Below are 22123 nucleotides of genomic sequence, written 5' to 3' on the forward strand. Positions count from 1 at the left end.
GTCAATTAAAATGTCTGCATGGTAGCTGAGGCCATACTATAATAATAATAATAATAATAATAATAATAATAATAATAATAATAATAATAATAATAATATAGAATATATAAAATTATATACAAGGTTATTACACCTGAACTTCTCCGAAAACCGTAAAATTATTCCGTGGGACATAAAGTCACTCGCGTTATTATTTATAAGGAGTCCTACAAAAACTTCCATTACCCAGAACTCTACTTCACAACAAGCAAAGCGTGCACATTTGTTTCACTGTCCAATATTACTGAGTAAAATATTGACAAGGTAGATGGTTAGGCCGGCGGTGAAGGCTTTCCTTACCGTTCATGGAGAAACGGAGTTGTCAATATTGTTGTGTAACGTAGGATGACCTGACGCCCACTTCTTAATAGGATCGTCCAGTTACAACCCCTTGTTCCCGGTCCCGGTTCGGGACACCAATAATTCCGTTTAAATAATATTTTCCCGTTTCCCTACATTATTTTCTTCGATTTTCCTTTAATTTTACCCCGCATTCTCATCCATTTGAAAATATTTCCAGTTTAAATTCTGAGGGCCATATTAATTATAAAAAGGCATTTTGAAAATGTCCTCGTACATTATGACTTGCACTGGCATAACCTAACCGACATCCTACAAAATAGAAATTAAAGCGCGCCACCTTAATTAAAGCTGAAAAAGAAAACAATATCAACATTAACAAATTATTCTCAGGGAATGTATTAATTAATTCATTCATTATAAGTGTGGATTCATTTGAAGATTCTCTTATCTTGATGTATTTCTCCTACTGCTTTACCATGGAGTTAACAAATTATAAGTAGTTACTCAACTAACATCTAGCAATACCTCGACGAAAATCACTTAAACGTTATCCTGGGAACCTCAGCTATGACTATACATTTCACAAGATGCCAAAGGCAAAGACACTACCTTAATTCTTCTCTTCAGCGTATGAAATTTTTATTTACTCGATTCACATGTGATTAATGACTCGAAGACTCTTTTCTACCTTTTTACTCAACTAATCGTTATTTTCCTATTTGAAGAACCTCATTTAAATCTCATTATTCAGCCATACATTTTTATTTCACAATTCGCATCATCGCGTATTCTCATATTCTAATTAAACATTCTCGAAGACATGCATAATAACCCGGCGCCTTAATAAACTCCAGTAATAAACACGATCGAGTAAAAATTACTAATATAAGGACTTATGACTTTATATTGCTGAAGAATAACATCCTCTGTTGCCACAACGCTGACCGGTAACCTTTTCATATATCATTCCCTTTGACTTTTACAAAAAATTATAGGCACTACACAAATAGGATGTGGACCCACGCACAGCATCAAACCTGAAAAGGAATATACAAGGGCGTAGCAAAAGATCCCTGTGAAACAAATTAACAGGATACGGACATGCACGCCAAGATGCACTTCCCATATCCCTCACGCAGTCGCGCATTAATTTGCAACGTTAGTAGTCTCGCGGAGTGTTGACAAGACCCCAACTTTATTTCATAGTAGGATATGATTCTAACTCCTCTATTAGCTGCATATACTGGTAGAACCATTATTATTTTGTAAAACTTATTATCTATTACATCTAGTTTCTTAATGCTTTCTTCAGTGCCTCATACTTGTACCCTATAAAATAATCTGGATTTTACAACAAATTTAGAAAAAAATTATGCAGCTTATATCCCGAATTTGGCATCTTACTTTCCAAATATCTCGTGCTAGATAGAGTTACCCGCGCTTTTATTTTTGCTCGTCTTGTTCTTTCCACTTACCGTTAGATGCTAGTACAGTTCCTAAATACCCGTTTATTGACTACTAATTCACGTCATCTAATCACCACTTTTCTCTCTTCTTTAATTTATTTCGCTGTCTACAAACCATTATTTTTATTTATTAATCCTAATTTGTAAACACCATTCTGTACAATATTGAGCAGTTCTTGTGATGCTCCTTTGTACATCGACTGATGTTAGAGAGAGCAGAAGTATGTCGTCTGAGAAAACTTTCTTTTCTTGTGGTGGTTTAACAGCTCACTAACATATCGGAGGTTTTCGGCGACGCAAGGATGGGAAAGAGCTAGGAATGGGAAACTAGTGGCCGTGGCTTTAATTAATGTACAGCCCCAGCATTTTCCTGGTGTGGAAATGGGAAACGACTTTAGGAATTATTATAGTGGAAAAACTTTTGAAATTGCATCCTGTTGCATTCCTTATCTTGACTTCTCCTTCCCTCTATTAATACTTCGTGTATTTTTCTATCATACACTGGATAGTTTCACCCACCCATGCATTAAAATCTCCCAGGATGATGTAAGAAAGCTACAGTAAGTGAAATAGTATCAAAGTCTCAGTTCACACTTATAATACTAGAAATAGACTCATCTAGGAAAGCTTGCTCCTTCGGTCAATTCCAAAATAACAAATTGCCTGCAGGTTGTTACAACTGATCATGGGAGGGAAGGTAGAAAGGAAACGTGAACGTGAGCGCGAAACCTCCGTCAGTTATGTAATACTATGTAAATAATGTAAATACCATGTACATAAAAGATTTCAATAAACGGAGTATAGCGGGGGAGCGGGGGGAAAACTATGGGGTGGGGGGGGTGGTTGCCCCTTGGTAGTCAGGCGACTTCTGCGCCGGAACCAAATAATATAATAAACAACGTATGTACAAACATATAAACCCACCTAACTCTCAAATCAACAATTACAAATCAAAGGCCTAAGAGCTACTAGTTTAGCTGATGACCCGCCTATTGAAAATGGACAGGAATGTAATAACTTCGGTTCGGTTCAAGTATTACCGGTCGGTAGATGCAGAGTGGGTTTCGGCCCATAAGTGGCCAGGGATGGTCCGTGGTCCAACAGCTCTGCACTCTGACCGGCTAACCGAGCAGTAGGAGGGGTGGTCACAACTCTACCGTGACTCTACACCTCTGCATTCGGGAGACGGGACAGGAATGGATCTCACGGCGAATGGAGACAGTTTCTAGTTTAGGCCACGGCCGCCAACCACCTCACCGTCTCCGAGCATCTCCTTCACCGTAACAAATCTCCCGGCCTGAGAGACGGCGTTACCGTCTAAAAGATGCCCGCCTCTCCCTTCAGGGGAGGAATGAAAACATTTTAGTAGTAGCAGCAAGTATTACCATTTCTAATCACAAACATTAGCCAGTCATATAAACTTAACCTCCGTGGCTCAGGCATCAGTGCGCCGACCTCTCAGCGTTGGGCTCCATGGTTAAAATCCCGGTCACTCCATGTGAGATTTGTGCTGGACAAAGCGGAGGTGAAATAGGTTTTTCTCCGGGAACTCCGGCTTTTCCTGTCATCTTTAATTCCAGCAACACTCTGCAATATCATTTTGTTTCATCTGTCAGTCGTTAATCCTTGGCCCAGAGGAGTGCGACACGCTTCGGCAGATGCCACATTTCCTATCCTTGCCGCAAGATAGGGTTCATTCCTGACTCGGGTGAGTGACTGGAAAAAGGCTGTGGATTTTGATTTTTCATCCAGTCATATAAACATTCAAATATACAAAACCCTAGGGCAGCAGTTGCGATGGTCGATTGTTTAACGAGAAACAGACAGCATAGTAAGACACTTGACTTACAGCATAGGCCCCTTCTTCACTCATGCAAATTTTAGAAGAAGAATTCCCTTGTGGCTCGATAGTCGCAGGTTGGTTCGTTCGCCTGCCGCAGTCTTGACCGTACTTCATCTGCGGTCAGCCTGATCCACGTCTCATGAATTGTGGAGAGGTCTGCAGTGGTCAGCTGATGGCGGCTGTATTTAGCATGCAACACGCGACCACAACGAGGACAGACTTAATACTTTAAAGAGCGAGCCGGACAATTAACAGAAACAGAGATTCCCATCCGAGGAAGCTGCTTAGCAATTAATGAAGCACCGCAGCCATGAAGACGAGAGGTTTCTAAAGCGAACCGAAGATAATGAACGTGTCTCCTCCGTGCAAGATAAGGAGGAATTGATGGTTATAGAGAAATAATAATAACGTCATTCATCTTCATTATAGAGTGTTATGCATTTCGGCGTTCAGTCTCCAAGCTTAGACCTATGTGAAATAACAACGCGCCTCCACAATTTTCTATCTGTAGCTAGTTCTGTGGCCTCGTTTAGTTCTGCACTTCTAGAATTTATATCAAAAAGTCCCTTCAGGCAAGCAACTCAATGTTGAAAACACCCTAGTGATATGAGCTACGAATTTTAGTTCAAAAAAATATAATAAAATTTGAGAATCCCCCCCCCCCACAAATGGCGCTACAGCCCTTGAAGGGGCTTGGCCTAGCAAGCGACCGCTGCTCACCCCGAAAGCCTGCAGATTACGAGGTGTCGTGTGGTCAGCACGACGAATCCTCTCGGCCGTTATTATTGGCTTCGTAGACCGGGGCCGCTATATCACCGTCAGATAGCCCCTCAATTCTAATCACGTAGGCTGAATGGTCCTAGAACCAGCCCTCAGGTCCACGTAAAAATCCCTGATCTGGCCGGGAATTGAACCCGAGGCCTCCGGATAAGTGCAATCCTTTTCTTAATCATCGTTATCCGGTCGATCAGATTAGGTGTTTGCCTTTTTCTACCACTAAGAGTGCTAATGTGAGTCAATGCAGAGTTTTACTTAAACCCTTATAAATACATTCGGAGGGGGCATTTTTTAAATCAAAAGAACGCCTGAAAGTATTGACCAAAGAATACATTACAGAAAGACTTATGTAAATAAGTTAATTTGTCTAGGATTTGAACCAAAAAAAAGAAAACACACCGAGGTTGATAGCTGCAGTCGCTTAAGTGCGGCCAGTATCCAGTATTCGGGAGATAGCAGGTTCGAACCCCACTGTCGGCAGCCCTGAAAATGGTTTTCCGTGGTTTCCCATTTTCATAACAGGCAAATGCTGGGGCTGTACCTTAATTAAGGCCACGGCCGCTTCCTTCCCACTCCTAGCCCTTTCCTGTCCCATCGTCGCTGTAAGACCTATCTGTGTCGGTGCGACGTAAAACAACTAGCGAGAGAGAGAGAAAAAGAAAACAAGTACAGTAAAGAAAAAAGCGATTATAGGCTGTTTTTTCGGAACTACATTTAGGCCGAAGTGATTTTCGAAATTTGTTTTTTTAGTTTGATAGAGCTATCCAAGACTCAATTTGAAACCTTTTCGGGCCCTTTAGCCCTTCAACTTTCGACACAATTGAGGAAATTGCTTAATTTTACATTTTTCGTAGGATGGGGACCCTTACGTTATCTGCTGAGATATGTTAAGAAACTCAGTCTAAAGATAACCGAGTCCTTTATTCTCCTAGATAACCTGTCCTCCTGCCTTATCTCACATGACCCTACCACCGAAGACGATTCTTCTTCTTCTTCTTCTTCTTCTTCTTCTTCTTCTTCTGTATCTGTTTACCCTCCAGGGTCGGTTTTTCCCTCGGACTCAGCGAGGGATCCCACCTCTACCGCCTCTAGGGCAGTGTCCTGGAGCTTCAGACTCTGGGTCGGGGGATACAATTGGGGAAGATGATCAGTACCTCACCCAGGTGGCCTCACCTGCAATGCTGAACAGAAGCCTTGCGTTGGGGATGGAAAGATTGGAAGGGATAGACAAGGAAGAGGGAAGGAAGCGGCCGTGGCCTTAAGTTAGGTACCATCCCGGCATTTGCCTGGAGGAGGCATGGGAAACCACGGAAAACCACTTCCAGGATGGGTGAGGTGGGAATCGAACCAACCTCTACTCAGTTGACCTCCCAAGGCTAAGTGAACCCCGTTCCAGCCCTCGTGCCACTTTTCAAATTTCGTGGCAGAGCCGGGAATCGAACCGGAGCCTCCGGGGGTGGCAGCTAATCACACTAACCACTGCACCACAGAGGCGGACACCGCAGACGATTTCTATGCATAATTTCATCCATCGAGTTCACTCCTAACCTGGGCTGCGTCTCCTGATTCCGAGTTCCCTACTGCCAATGATATCACCTGTTTATAGCCGCAATTATTTTCGCTACTTTCATGCCTATTACTTCGAACTTACGAATAATAATAATATATACCGAGTCATCCCTGCTTCCACTCCTGTACAAGAAAATCGGTCTGAAAATAGACCGATGCAAAGAAAATTTCGTCCGAGAACTCCTTCTTTCGAGCTGATATAATTTCAGTCTTAGAAGTACTAATCTTTATACCACACTCGCTGAACCCTCTTCAGTGTCTGTAGTTTAGGGCTTGTAACCAGCGAAACACTGTGTTAACTTCGTAAATGAACTCTGGTCCACCTCAGCCTTCCTGGAAGTGGTTTCCCGTGGTTTCCCACTTCTCCTCCAAGCAAATGCCGGGTTGGTACCGGTACCTAACTTAAGGCCACGGCCGCTTCCTTCCCTCTTCCTTGTCTATCCCTTCCCATCTTCCCATCCCCACCGCAAGGTCCCTGTTCAGCATAGCAGGTGAGGCCGCCTGGGTGAGGTACTGATCACCTTCGCCGGTTGTATCCCCCGACCCAGAGTCAGGAGCTCCAGGACACTGCCCTTGAGGCGGTAGAGGCGGGATTCCTCGCTCAGTCCGAAGGAAAAACCTACCTTGGAGGGTAAACAGATAAAGAAGAAAAAGGAAGAAATGAACTCTGTTCATAATGTATTGAAAAATTACCTCCACCGAAGAATTATGAAACAAACAGCTGTTAAGAAGAAGAAGAAGAATAGTAATACGTAATAATAAAACAAAGACTAAACTTTTTCATTCAATTAGCTAAAATTCACAACGAATTCTTGCCCAATCCCTGATTGGTACGAGTCCCAAACGATTACTCCACATTCCAAGATTTGCGTCACGAGGAAAAGTACATGCTCCAGTGAACTGCTGCTCTTTAGTACCCTCATCACGAAACTGGTTGGCTGCGTAGGTGGGATCGCGTAGCTGTGAACTTCGATTCCAAAGATGGTTTTCCGTGCTTTCTCACTTTCATACCACGCAAATGCTGAAGCTGCACCTTAATTATGGTCTCAAACGGAGCAACGTAAAACCTACAGCAAGGAAAACGAAATGATTAATTCATTATTTGCTTCGTAAGTAACAATGCTGATACCACTGAACTGGAGGTGGAACAGCGGAAGGCTGCAAACTTCATGCTTATTGATTTCAGTCCTGTAAGTATTGTTGCAGGAATAGTACAGAACACAGAGTGGGAGACGCAGTAGGCTAGAATGAAAAGAGCAAGATCATGTGCTAATACAAAAGACATACGAAAAATCCAGCAAGGAGAGGGTTGAATAGTTGACTAGAAAAGTCCCATTGCATAGGCCAGGTGGTCATTCGCGTAAAGTAAACAGAAAACTACAGGAAAAATCTACGGAAAATTCTGTTGTAAATCCGGGAATTAATAATTAATTGGAATGCATTATCTACAGCAGCCGTCGAGTTTTCTCCCGAAAATGTACTATGCTCCTAAATCTCCTGCATATCGGCAAAAGAAATGTGGTTGTGGTGTTAATTGTTTCAAGAGGAATTATAACGGGACAACCATCCTCTCTTAACACGAATCAGAAGAGGTCTGTAAATTCCTGTGTGGTGAGATTATAAATATAATGTAAAGCTACAGTAGTAAGCAATTGTACTGCACATTCTACTGTAAATCATAGGGATAAGGCACTGAAAATGTTTATGGTAGTTGTGAATTTGTATGTGATTATGTTGAAATATTAAGTTGTACTTCTTATATTGGAATATGTTAAGTTATACATTATTTTGTAAGTGTGCGAATTCATGTAATTATTGCGCTACACCATTTTGAGTAATTTGCTGTTTTTGAGTATTTTTCAGGTTATTATTATTATTATTATTATTATCATTATTATTATTATTATTATTATTATTATTATTATTACGTTATTTATTGTTGTAATAGTATATTGCGTAATTTTGATGTAATTTATGTTTTCATTTAATTTCATTGATATACTATAGTATGCAGACATTGTCAGTGGATATTTCCCAATATTGTAATGTTTTTGATAAAAATAAATTATAGTGGGAAATAACGGTGTGGGTCTGAGATCTGGACGAGGTATGCTAAATTACACACGACAGAAAACGACAAATATTATATTTCACCAAAACAAATATAAAGTTAGCTAGACAATCCCAGAGCACACACACAAAACAAAGATCAAAGTTCTACAAAACAACAACAATCTCAAAAACAAGCACCAAGTACACTAAGAGAGTAGAAATTTAGCACTTGGGAATTAAAGTGACCTAAAGGTAAACCATACGTTTTTAAAGATATTCAATCAATATTACAAAAGAAACAAATTAATAGTTTCAGGCTACAAGAAGCCTACTTCGAGGATGGAAAATCTCCACTTAAACAGGAGCTACTCCCAAATTAACCTGAAATTTACAAAGGCGATGGAGGAGACAACCTCACTGTAATAAAAAAAAACACTGGGACCTAAGTGCTCAATTACAAACACGACACACCCATTCTACGGAGCAACTGACAAAATAAAACAGAAGAGGCAAATAAAATTTTACAAAAGGTCTATATCAGTCAATAAAAAGGTGATTTCTAGGTCAATACGCTAAAAAATCCGCACCAGGAATACATTATCAAGGACAAAACTTACTGGAGCATAAATTCCCATTGGTACGAGAAATAATCGCATACTTCTGTGCAACAAAATAAAGAAATAAGAAACAGAACGAAATAATCAACATATTACAAAAGGTCACTGAAATGAAATGTCGTATGGCTTTTAGTGCCGGGATATCCCAGGACGGGTTCGGCTCGCCAGGTGCAGGTCTTTCTATTTGACTCCCGTAGGCGACCTGCGCGTCGTGATGAGGATGAAATGATGATGGAGACAACACATACACCGAGCCCCCGTGCCATTGGAATTAACCAATTAAGGTTAAAATCCCCGACCCGGCCGGGAATCGGACCCGGGACCCTCTGAACCGAAGGCCAGTACGCTGACCGTTCAGCCAACGAGTCGGTCACAAAAGGTCACTATCAAGCACTAGAAAGAGTAGTTCGAGATAAATAACTCGAAAATAGTCACTAGAAAATATCTCAATTGAAATAAAAGATACTACGAGATCCAAGCAGAGTCGTTAAACATAAAAATCCTACCCTAGTTCAGTGGTCTCATTAGAAATCTTAACAACCACTTCTGGAAGTACCAAAGAATTAAAATAACATTATTGAATTATACTGCACAAAATACGAGTAAATAATTTACGTGATTAAGTTAAGACAATATCCCGGATCCAAAAGGATGCGTTGAGCTAGGGCAAGATCACTGCTCCATTGATCTGGAACTCGTCGCCTGCCCGTGAGGTCGTCGTTTAGCTCGGTATCACACACAAAGTCAACTCCAGACACTCTGGCTTACCCAAACTACGGGCAAGCTGGTATCACTAAGTATTACCAACTTTTTTGATACTTGAATGATAACATCGCAGAAACAAACCACTCCGTTGACATGTTGTCCAGATGCCATTGACGTTGAATCCAATTCTGCTCTATCGGACACGTAACAGTATATCTATCGACTTAACGGATACAGGAAGATCACAAGTCAGATTAAAACAAAATATTATCATTTCTTCAATTCGAAGGTTCGTGTGCAATATGGTAGTTGTGTATTGGCTGTCTTCTTTCAGTCAATTTGATTTCTTCGTCCACTTGTCCATGTCTGATCCTATCGAGGAATAATGCTCAACGTTTTTCCATGGGTAATCTGTCTTCAGCATATCTTTGTATTAGCGTCGTGTGCCAGTTGTAGTGTCTTATCAAGTGGCTGATAAGGTGAAGTTTCCCTTCTCAATGGCATCAACGAGGCTGTACCTTTCTTGAATCTGAAGGAGCATATCTGCATTAATTTGCCTTTCTGTTCAAGATACAAGCAACATACGTCCCCTGCACAACATCTGAAAGGTTCTTAGTCTACCGATCTGAGTCTTCCTGAACAACCATATTTCAGAGGAAAATGTAGCAACACTTCATACAAATATATTTATAAATCTCCTCCATATTGATAGTGACATCGTTTTAAATGTTAGTAGTTTTTTTTCTTTTTGTTAAGTGCTTGTTTTGTTATTAGTATCCTGGTTGCAATTTCTACATGTTATAAGGCTCTCTAGGAAATCATACAATTTTACTTGTTGTGATTTCTGGTTTCGTTCTTATTAATTTACATTTTACAGTCTTTCATCAAACCCTCGTTCATAAGTCTTGTAGACAATGCTCTTCTTTTTCAGTAATAGCAATATTAACAACAAATCGCGCAACAGTAAACTGCACTCCATTCAACTTTTCACCATACTTGTTTGCCTTAGCAAATTTCTCATATTCTCTCTGATATGGACTAAGGGTTGACCGAGAGGTGTGAAAGCCCACAATCTTCTCTCACTCCTTTTGAGATCTTTGCATTGAGGCTTTGTATTTTAATGTCAGTTATCCGGTCTTCGCACAGTTTAAATATTATTCACCGCTCTCGGTGGTCAAGTTTTAGATTTCTTAGAACATGTAGTCAACATTATCAAAAGCTTTTTCAATACCGAAGTGTTGTATTTACTTTGTGTGTTTTCTCAATAATAAAACGAAGACTCAAGATTGCTTCCATTCCCGCTCTAAATTTCCGAAAATAATTATCATAATAATTTATATTTATTTAAATTCGTTTAATGTCCTTACCTTAGAAAATCGAATTTCAGCTACTATAAATTACTTGAGAGAGCTTCTAAGGCGAAAGGGTTTGAACACCTTGATTTGAACCCCAATTTATCGTTCTTGACAAAGGTGTAACTGTTTCTGCTAGGATAACCGATAAAGGTGAAGATCATATTCAGCAACCATCGTTTTAATGTTGAATTTTATGTATGTGGAGACATCTGCTTCGTATAAAAACTCACAGAATCACGCTAAAATATTCACTAACAATATTTTGCTATGTATTCAAGGTCCATCTCATGTTTTTAATATCTGTGATATCTTACTTGCTTTACTGCGAACTTACCATACAATCCAACGTAGATGCTCTGCTAACAATAGCTCCATTAATAATGCAGGAGGCTGACCAGCAGCTTTGTTCCGCGCTGTTCTCACAGATGGTGCGAAGTGTACTCTCCTTCGCCTCCCAGAAGACGAGCTGTTAAAATTCAACAAGATGCCGAACTGAATTAATTAGCACATACAAACTGACCATTCAAGACTTCTCTCCTCAGCACAGGACGTAGACCTATATGTGATCTTAGAAATGGAGCCTTCTATGAAATACCCCATTGATTACTTAACATTCTAATGCCCATCCATTCCCTTAATTGATTATTATTATTATTATTATTATTATTATTATTATTATTATATTTTTATTATTATTATTATTATTATTATTATTATTATTATTATTATTATTACGATGTTTTGTGGATTTGCAGAGGTGAAAGAAGGTGCTGGCTGGAATAGGTCTCAACTACAGAATTAAAGTTAATTTAAAACTTTGACAAAGGTTATATTTTCAACAGACAACAAGGTTTAGCAATTTTCATATAGACTTTCAAAACTCAACAAATAACAAGTCAGCAGCAAGCCAAAATCAGGTACAAAGAAATTACAAGATTTCGGGGGTTATTGCCAAAATCTGGGCTTCAATCCCCAAGTATATTCCTGAGCTCTCAGCTCACAACTACCATTGCTGAAGGGCATAAAACCCCTAAGTACAAGGAGCACTTGCTCCTAATTACAGTGTTAAGAAAAAGAGCAGAGCCGCTCTCAATTTGACAAGCCTATCAAAGGCTACAACAAACTTCATTTCTATCTGCCCTTAAGGCACACCAAGAAACAGGGGTATTTGATACCCAACCTTTAGGGCCTTTACATGAGGAAAATAAAACATCAGGTTAGGTTACTGGCCCATAATACCAAATAGAATGGAGGCGAAGCTTGCACTCCTAATACACTTTTAAAACCTACTTGGCACTAGGCCGCTTACTCAAGGGCTAATCCCATACTAAGGTGGTAACACGATAAGAAAACTTTATTACATACGAAGAGAAGAAAAACGGTTATGAAAACGTAGTTACCTCAAAACAATATGAGTGGGAGCTCGAGAGGGTTAGGCACTCTCTATCCCAATTTGTAGTTAAAAAGACGGAATTTTTACCAAATGTCTATTACATTTTAAAGATAGGTTACATGAGAAAAGTTTCGAACCTGCCCCGAGGGTTAAACTGCTGAGCTAGCAAGAAATAAAGTTATTAAACGGCCATTACCTTGTGGATGAACTGCTGCCCGAAGAAAGAGGCGCCTCCCGCCCCCTGCTACATAATCACACACTAAGCAAGATGTCGATGAAGTGGCACCGAGACAAGAAAATCAGCAGTTTATATACCCTCGTGGAACATTCGAGACCTTTCAAGAATGAGTACACCCCCCCCCAAACTTTATTGGATAGCTTAAAGCAACATCTCCATATCGGAGAAGACATACGTTATTGGTCAAAAATTAATTAGAGAAATTCGGGATTGGCTAAATTCAAAACAAGCGGGAAGAAATGATTAACGTTGCCAACCCACAAACCACAGAACAAAATTTAGTAAGGTCAAAAACTTATGAACACAAAACTTCTTCAAGAAGGTTCATTCCTTTGCAACAGAGTGCGTAATCCTAGGTTTTTCTCTGTAGAGACATCTAGAAGAGAATGTCCACACTTCTTGATACGGAATAAACAAACACAAATCGAAATAGTCACAGTTCAGAACACTTCAAAATTACACCGTTTACCGTAGTGACATTTTTTAGGAAATAGTAGAATTAGTTCAGTTTTCAAGGTTCCAAACTTCTCCTGTAGAGGAGTTTAAACTGGCGCAATATTTGAATGAGCGGCATGGAGGTGTACCGCCCGGTACAATTATTATTGTTCTTCTTGTTGTTACGGAGTTACCCGTGGAAGGCAGAGGTGAAAGAAGGTGCGGGCTGGAATGGGTCTAACTACAAGGCCGAAAGATGAATTAAAATTTCAATAAAAGGTTATATTTTCACGTAGAAAAACTTAACAAATTTCACATAGAATTTAAACAGATAACAACAACTCAACCACTATCCACTAATCAGGTACAAGGTATAATTTTACAAACGAAAGCCCGATTTTCGGGGTCTTTACAAGTTCTGGGCTTCGAGCCCCCAATTACACAACCCTTGAGCTACTAGCCCAACCTTACCAAGGTACACACTTGATCAAAGGGCAGAAAACCCCTTCATTCAAAGAGCATTAACTCCAAAAATCGTAACGGGCCTCCTAGAGGCACTTTTACCACATCAGAAAGAGCTGACCCGCTCTCAATGTTTCAAGCCTACTAAAGGCAATACCATACATCGCAATCACTTGCCATCCAGGCAAAACTTACAAGAATTAAACAGGGGTATCTCGTACCCAGCCTACAGGGCCTTAGCCGAAAAATAATAGGTTAAATAAATGGCCCGACAACAAAATGAAAGGAGACGAGACTTTGCACTCCTAAATACATATATTAAAACCTAAGAGGCACTAGGCCGATGACACAGGGGCTATTCCTAAACTAGGGAGGTGACTCGTATAAGAAAAAATTTAACACATTAAGAAGAGAAGAAAATCGGTTATGAAAACGTAGTCACCTCAAATCAAAAAAGAAGGGGAGCTCGAGAGGGTAAAGCGCTCTCTATCCCCGATTTAGGCCTACAGTTAAATTAATAAGAAAATTTTACATAAGCCGGCACTAAGGTACATTTTTAGAGAGGTAGGTTACATTGAAAAGGTTTCGGACCTTCCCCGAGGGTTAAACTGCTGAGCTAGCAAGAAATAAAGATGTTAAACGGCCATTACCTTGTTGAAGAGCTGCTGCCCGAAGGAAGAGGCGCTACCCGCCCCCTGCTACACGTCCATACACTAAGGTAGAGGTTGAAGAAGTGGCGAGGAGCCGTGAAAATCAGCAGTTTTAAACACTCAGGGAAGATTCGAGACCTTTCATGAATAATTAAGACACACCCACTACATTTTATTGGTCGCTTAAAGTTACACATCAAAATCGAAGAAGAAACCTATGATTGGTTGGAAATTAATTGCAGAAATTACTGATTGGCTAAGTTCAAAACTGGCGGAAAGAAAAATTAATATTGCCAACCCACAAATGAAAGAACAAAATTTAGTAATCTGAATACAAAATTTCCTCAAGAAAGTTCATTCACTTCGCACCAGGGTGCATGGTCCCAGTTTTACAGTAGAGACATCTATGAGAGAATGTCCACACTTTCTGATCAATAGAAACAAAAATACGTTGAAATCCACACAGTACTGACAATTTCGTAATCACAAAATTTCCGGTAGTGACATCTTCTGAGAAAACTTATAAATTGATACAGTTGTTAAAGTTCAGAGTTTATCCTGTAGAGGAGTACTTTACGGTGGAAAATTCAAATGTGCGGCGTAGAGGTGTACCAGCCGGTACAATTACTATTATTATTATTATTATTATTATTATTATTATTATTATTATTATTATTATTATTATTATTATTATTATTATTATTATTATTATTATTATTATTATTATTATTATTATTATATAATTCACTGTTTTATAATTGGGATTATGACCTTCTTCGGTACAATGTACATGGAAGAAGTACTATTTACTACATACGCACATATGCTTCATACATATCAGTATATACTTACATTGTTGACAAATAAATTTGACAGATATTTATGAGATATTTATTATACATAAATGGTCAAAATTATTAGTGGACGATTTTCATTAGTCCTCTGTATATGGTGGATGGTTCATACCAGTAAACTTCCTTACTATATGGCAAGTGGCCAGGATTGCTGCCTTTTGTAATTCTCTGTAAGTGAGAGGGAGAAGATTAAGGGCTTCAGTGCTCCTGTGTAGTGTCCTTGGTATAATATCATTACATCCAATGACTACTGGAATTATGATAACACTGTTGAGTTTCCACATGGTTTTTATCTCCGTGGCCAGATCTGTGTATTTGGAAATCTTCTCTGTTTGTGTTCATTGGAGGTTGTGAGTATTAGGGCATGCTATGTCAATTATGAAGCAGATTTTCTTGTTTATATCTACAAAAGTTATATCTGGTCTATTGCAGGTAATAGTTTTATCAGTAATGATACTTCTATCCCAGTAAATTTTGTAATTTTCACTTTCCAAGACTGATTGGGGTTTGTACTTCCAATATGCTGTGGTACAATGGATTAAGTTATTTTGTCCGGCTAATTTCTGGTGAATTATTTTTGCAATTTGGTCATGTCTGTACTTGTAGTCTGTGTTTGCCATTAAGTGACAACCTGAGGTTATGTGCTGAATGGTTTCTGGAGATGTATTATCGTCGGCACAGATCTGAATAGACAGACAGATCATGCAGTATATGCTTTCTGTACTTCCTTGTGGCAATGACTTGATCTTGTATGGCGAAAATGAAGCCCACTGTTTCTGGGTATATATCCGAGTGTGTCAGCCACTCATGCGACGCTTGTTTGTCGATATATGGCTGATTTAACTCATTTGGATACCGTCCATGAAGAGGTTTCTTTTGCCACAGAATGATCTTTCCCTCATTTGTGGAGAATGACATTGTAAGTGAAGGCTAGGTGTTCAGATTGAGGGGCGTAAAACCGTTATCTGCTACAATCATTGCACTATGTAGGGCAGAGATTTCTGATTTATGTTTCAAGTAGCACTTTAATGATGTAATTTGTTCATTGTGTAATTTCTGAAGGTCTATTAGTCCACGACCACCATCAGAACGAGGCAGAGTGAGTCTTTCTGAAGCTGATTTTGGATTGTGCATGTTGTGTTTTGTCAGTAACACAGTCACTTTCGTTTGAAGATCCTTCTACTCAGTTGTAGTCCACTTTATGACTCCAAGTGAGTATGTGAGGACAGGTACAGTAAACGTGTTGATGGCCTTAACGATGCTTTTTCCTGTGAGCTTAAAACGCTTAATTCGTCTTACTCGTTCAATATATGTCAGTCTCAATGCCTGTTTTGTGTCCTTGTGTTGAATCCTTGCTGATTGGTTATATCGAAGATATCGATATGTTTCATTTGTTGTCAGTGGTGAGATATCTGTTGCTTCAGAGTGGATGCCCTGTGCAGAGAAAGAGCCGCTCCTAATTGACTGAGTAGCACATTTATCGAGTCCAAATTTCATGCAGATGTCTGTGGAGAAATTGTGGGTAATTGAAACAAGGTGTTCAAGTTGTCTTTGTGATGCAGCATACAGTTTCAGATCATCCATATACAGTAGATGTGAAATTTTGTAGAGTGTTCTTTGCTTATTTTTGATAGTGAATCCATATGTTTTTGAAGTCAGTAAGTCTGATAGTGGGTTCAGAGCAAGACAAACCCATAGCGGACTGAGGGAATCCCCTTAGAAAATGCCTCTTTTAATTGGTATGAGGTCAGTAATCACACATTCTTCTCCATTGTGGAGGTTAATAGTAGTTTTCCAAGTCTGCGTGGTAGTTGCTAGGAATGTCACTATTTTAGGGTCAACTTTATATACTCTAAGGACGTCAACAAGCCAGGAATGTGGCACTGAGTCAATTGCCTTTCTGTAATCTATGAAACAAGTGTGCAAATTTCTGTTGTTGTGGTATGCTTGTTCCATGATTATACTATCAATAATGAATTGTTCTTTACAGCCTTTTGTGAACCGTTTGCAGCCCTTTTGTTCCTCAGCGATGATGTCATTGGTCTTGCAATGATTCTGGATTCTATTTGCTACAAGTGATGTTATAATTTTGTATAAAGTTGGTAGGCATGTGATTGGTCGGTAGTTAGCAGGATTTGCCGTGTTGTTATTTTTAGATTTTAGGTACGTGATTCCTGTAAAGAGAAAGTATGGGAGGGCATCTGGTTTACTGATGAAAATTTGTATGTGGTAGGTGAGTAATCTGTGAACACTGGTAAATTTCTTATAGTAGTAATTGTGTATGTGGTCTATTCCTGGGGTCTTCCAATTGTGTAAATTGTTCATTGCTGTTACAACCTCCTCTAATGTGAAATCTGCTTGGGTCATGCTTTCAATATTCTCAGCTTTCTTCTTGATAGTTTTAAGCCAATGTGCCTCTTCATTATGTTATATGGACGCATCCCATATAGTTGACCAGTATTATCTTATGCTCTCCGTAGTTGGTATCCCATTGCTATTCTGCATGTTAGCTGTCTCAGGTGTCCTACGTTTGTTGTAAAATAGTTCCTCATTCCCATTAAAAAGAGAGTGTTGTGCCTTTCTTTCTGTTACCTTAGTATAGCATTTGAGACATTTAGCAAGGGCAGTTCGTTTTTGCTTCATTGTATCTAGATATTCGGTAATGAGGGAGTTTTCTGCATCTTTAGTAGAGTGGTTTTGGTATTCCTCAGTATTTTCCTTACGTGATTGCAAAGCCGAGGACTTCGATGACCATTGGTGTATTCAGTAAGTCGATTGATGTTTTTTCGTAGGTCTTTAATTCGTGATTTGAGTCGGCGCTGCCATGGTGGTTCTCTATGTATTCGGTTCATTGACCTATTTGCAGATCTTACTTTCCCCCATTTGCCCTGATTGCTGCCACTGCAGCACAGTAGATTGCAGTGGGGTATGTACCTGGAGGAATGTCTGGTGTGTTTCTAAATATATTGGTAGAATGTTGGCATTCAGCTTTTCAATTAGTGTGAATTTCTTGGTTTGCTTCTGTCTGGATAGTATAAGTCTGAGCGTGGGATCTGTACCTTCAAACTCAATAAGTGCTCTTTGGAATTCTTCTTCTATTTCAGTTTGCCATTCATTTTATGCATTATGTTGGTATGTGTAAACTTCAGTTTCTTGGAGATTTTGTGGGGCCATGGTGTTGGTGTAGGGTGTGGCTCTGTTCGTTTCATATGCAATTCACTCGTGCTCACCTGAAGGTTCCAAGGGACCCATTAACTCATTTTCAATTTCCTGTTTAATCTTACTGAGAACTGTTTCTGGTATGAAGTTCTTCATGACAATTGCACGTCTTTGATCTGCTATTCGTTGTTTAGAGACCTGTGTGTTTGGATACTGTGCTTTGAAAACCGTGTATAGCTTCTGTCGATAATCTGTCATGTCCTTTTCCAGCCTGGTAACTCTATAGTAAGCCCTCATTATAAACGCATTGACAAAATTTTCCCATTTCATTCGAGTACGGACTTTTCGCACTTTGGTAGTTGCATCTTCTGCAAAAGCACTTTCAGTGGTTGTTGTCGAGAGGTGTTGTGCAACACTGTGTTCCTTGGCTTCGGCGACTGTAATTTCTTTGGGATTCCTCCCCGTAGGAGGCCGTCTGCTCACCATCGTACCACCACTGGCTTGCAAACTGTCACTCCTTGCAGTGGTTCCAAGAGTGTCCTGGCGATCCCCAGACAGCGGCTGTTTTCCGAGTTTATCTTCCTTTATCATAATCACCATAAAACTGGGTCATGTTTTATACCTACCGCCAGGTTTGAGTAAAGTGTAGATCATGTATCCTGTGCAATACCATGCGAAGACTGCATGTTGCCCGTTTTAAAGATGGCTGTCTTAGTTACGTCAAAAGTAATAAACAAACAATGCATACTCTGTGACATTGCGAACATCGTGGAGAGAGGGTACAGTTCCAATCTTCTTTGTGATTTCTATGAGAGTAATGGCAAATTGAAACAAGATGTCGGACACTTAGGGCAAGAATGTAAACAAATAAATCAATCAAATACCCCTCTTATTAGTATTATCTATGGACAATTATAGTCAAAACAAGATGGTTCCCACTTAGGGCACAAAATTGATAACAAATGTGATCCTGAAATCGATAAAAAAAAGGTCATAGATTCACCAGACAACACTAACACATACAGTAATTATCATACAAAATGTCACAATTACTCCCCTGAAATCATAAATGAAGCGTAATTCTTCCAAACAGATCTATGTTTTGTGCACTAAATCTACACATGAACTTATTATTATTATTATTATTATTATTATTATTATTATTATTATTATTATTAAAGTGACATAAGGTGGCAAGAAACCCAAGAGGAACGAATGTCGGAAATGGAATACGAAACTGGAATGGATGGATCACCACAAGTACTTAGAATGTACCTCTCGGGATGACAGTATAGTGAGTAAAAGAATCAATTGTGTAGTGCAGTTAATGCAAAAAGCTCGCAGTTGCGAACAACGGTATTCTGTAAGAAAGAAGTTAGTTCTCAGACAAAATTATCATTATATTAAACTCTTTCCAAACCTACGTTGGTGGTGGTGGTGATGATTAACGTTTAAAGAGGAAGTATAACTTGAAAACCATCCTCGCTTAAAACAATAATCAGAAAGCAGAAAAGGAAGACATCTGATCTTTAGAAGAATGAGGGTATCGGAAAAAATGGCTACAAAGGACGTGAAAGAAAGTCGTCCTGGATCTTATAATCTAATACTGTTGGAATCGGAAGAGAACAAGAGTTGGCCGAGGGTGGTTGGATAGGAAATATGACAGTGAGGAGCCTGTCGCAAGTAATTGGAAGAAATGCCACATTAAGCTAGAGTCCCCGTGGTCAACAACCTACACTCTCAAGATGAGAGTCCATAGGGGTTCCCCTTTTGTCACCTCTTACGACAGGCAGGATATCTTGGGTGTATTCTACCGCCCCTAAACTTTGTTGTACGGGAGTAGAACCTGTGTATACACATGGAATATTATAAATATTATAAATATTATAAATATACAGGTCTTTCGATTTGAAGCCTATAGTTGACATGCGGGACGATGGGAATGGGACCTTACCTACTATGAAATCAAATTTTGAGAATGGCACAAATACACAGTCCTCGAACCAGAGCAAATAACCAATTAAGGGTAAAATCCCTTACCCAGCCGGGGATCGAACCCAGTTGGAAGTAACAGTAATGACTGTGGCGAGAATGCTGGTACAAACAGGTGGAAATTGTAGCAGAAGGGTACTCGAAATGATGAGATAAAGGTTAGGAATGAAAGCGATAGATGAATAAATCAGCTTGAGTGGCGAGTCATGAGAGGCGAATGGAGTTTCCTGAATGTTATTTAATAATGGACTCGTTCTTACAGGATAAGCTAACCAGGGGGTGTTCAGAACGACGATAGTTAGACTTTTTTTAATGGCTTATAGATAAAATATGTGGAATCAAACGAGTTCACAGAGCAAGCTGCAAATAGAGGATAAGTTAATTTACAGAGGCTTGCAGACTGAATGTTACTTACTGAAAGGCAAAACAGTCTAGAATGATGATGCATGAATAATGTTACTACTGTACTTAAGTAAAGCCTCTACTGTAAATTGATACCACACCTTCGCAGCAGGAAGTAAAGTTTTTGATGTCAGGTTAAGTAAAGTGGTGGCAGAGTCCTGTATTGAGCCAACTCACGGGGTTTAGGTTGTTATGTCGGCCCGGCCCGGCCCGGCCTGACCCGACTCACCTCACCAGACGGCCGCTTCAACCCGCCCTAAGTTCACGCTAGTTGTGTGAACTACTTTGAGACATCTCGCAGGCATGGTAGACTTTTTGGCTCATTGTAGCTCACGTAGACACCATTTGATTTCTGCCGTGCAGTTGTTTGTAGCCAAGAAACATTTACAGAGGATCTATTACGTTTAGGTGGTTTCAATTACATTTTTATAACTAAACACTGTACATTTAAAAATATTGTTTTTCTACAAATATTCGAAGGGTAATAAATAATGTATATAACTCATGACTAAACGGATGTTATCTTTTACTTGTGCCATTTGAAGCACTCGCCTACAACTGGGCAATTCAACTTCGCATTCGTGAAGTAATTATAATGTTATTGGTTTTACATCCCAGTAACTACTTTTACGGTTTTCGGAGACGCCCAGGTGCCGGAATTTAGTCCCGCAGGAGTTCTTTTACGTGCCAGTAAATCTAACGATAGGAGGTTGACGTATTTGAGCACCTTCGAATACCATCGGATTGAGCCAGGAACGACCCTGCCAAGTTAGGGTCAGAAGGCCAGCGCCTTAACCGTCTGAGCCGTCGAAACTGAAGTGGCGAAAATGGAGTATTAAGTTTTGGTTGGGCCAGTGGTTGGAAATGGGTACTGGAACCAGTGACGCTGCTCCTATTGATTGAGATACCTTGCCGTCTATTCTCCCCTGAGTTTAATAATGACAGCATTCGATGTTTTACGAATATTTACTACCACCTCATGGCGCCTGTTGAACTTCAGGAGAGTAGAGAAAATGTCGAATTCGACGGAAGGGCTTAATAGAAGATAAATGAGTTCCCACTTGAGGGGAAGTGGCTGAAGGGTATGAGGGTACTGATGGGACGACGGCTTCCGGAGGTGTGGAGGTCGCATGTGACGCCTTAACCTTATGCGGAAACCACGACTGGAAACAGCAATCCTGTCGTATCAAATGGTGGAATCGACCTAACAATAAGGAAGATGTATCAGTTTCCCTTCTCAACACACCATATTCAAATACAGGCCACCCAGCTAGTATGGTTTGGGAAGACCTCGCCGAACAAACACGTGGTCACGCATCTAGTATCCTAGTAAAAATAAAGCGAGGCAAACCATAGATAAACGAACATGGTGGTTGAATGAGGAGGCGCAGGCTACGATAAAAGAGAAGAAGCACGCCTACAAAATTTGGCGGCACACTGGCATTGATGGCGATCTCAAACAATATACGTAGGATACTTAAGACTGAGGCCAAAACTGCTTTAGTTACAGCTAAGGCTGCTCATTTCAAGGACCTCTTCGAGCATTTGGATACGCCTGGCCTGATCACGTCATCGCCAAAGCCAAGGTACTGGCCATGTAAGGCATATCAAGAACGAAGCGAGCAACGTGGACCTGACGATATTTCAGCTGAAACATGGAAAATGCTAGGACAACAAGTTGATGAGCTCATTGCAACCTTATTCAACCTATCTATCATAGAAGAAGTGCTACCGTCGTCCTAGTCAACAAGCATTTAACCAGTTTTTCACAGAATAATTGCTGCCATCGTCCAGGTCAACAAGCATTACTGT

This window comes from Anabrus simplex, chromosome 5 (genome assembly GCF_040414725.1).
Source record: "Anabrus simplex isolate iqAnaSimp1 chromosome 5, ASM4041472v1, whole genome shotgun sequence".
Lineage (NCBI taxonomy): Eukaryota > Metazoa > Arthropoda > Insecta > Orthoptera > Tettigoniidae > Anabrus > Anabrus simplex.